This window comes from Psammomys obesus, unplaced genomic scaffold (genome assembly GCF_907164565.1).
Source record: "Psammomys obesus unplaced genomic scaffold, mPsaObe1.curated_primary_1811, whole genome shotgun sequence".
NCBI classification, from domain to species: domain Eukaryota; kingdom Metazoa; phylum Chordata; class Mammalia; order Rodentia; family Muridae; genus Psammomys; species Psammomys obesus.
The window spans coordinates 18498830-18499566 of record NW_026596046.1 but is presented as its reverse complement, the minus strand read 5'-3'; positions in this window follow the sequence as shown (position 1 = coordinate 18499566).

The following is a 737-nucleotide window of genomic DNA, read 5'->3' as shown; positions in this document are numbered from 1 at the left end:
GAAGAAGGAGAAAACCAGCTCCAGAGAGATGCCCTCTGCCCTCAGTATGTGCACTGTAGCTCACATACCCCACAGCACACACAATCAGAACATTTTTGGGTTTTTTTTGCTTGTTTGTTTGCTTGCTTGCTTTGATTTTTCCAGACAGGGTTTCTCTGTGTAGCCTTGGCTTCCTGGACTCACTTTGTAGACCAGGCTGGCCTCGAATTTACAGAGATCCACCTGCCTCTGCCTCCCAGAAGCGCTGGGATTACAGGCCTGTGCCACCCTGCCCGGCTTTGTTTTTTTGTTTGTTTGTTTGTTTGTTTGTTTTCAAAACAATGTTTCTTTGTTTATTCCTGGCTGTCCTGGAGTAGACCAGGCTGGCCTTGAACTCAGTGATCTGCCTGCCTCAGCTTCCTAAGAACTGGGTCCCACCACCACCTATCTTATGAATAACATTTAACAATAAATAAATAAAAGATAAAAAACAGTGATACAGATTTTAGGAAACAAAGACCAAACAACAACAGAGGGTTTTTAATACCTGATAGGACCCACTGGGAGACTTTTGTTTTCTGCTGAGACTCCCTCAAGAAAGTAAAGCAGCTGGACGCGGTGGTGCATGCATGTAATCCCAGCACTGGGCAGAGGCAGGCGGATCTCTGTGAGAGAAGGAAGGAAGGAAGGAAGGAAGGAAGGAAGGAAGGAAGGAAGGAAGGAAGGAAGGAAGGAAGGAAGGAAGGAAGGAAGGAAGG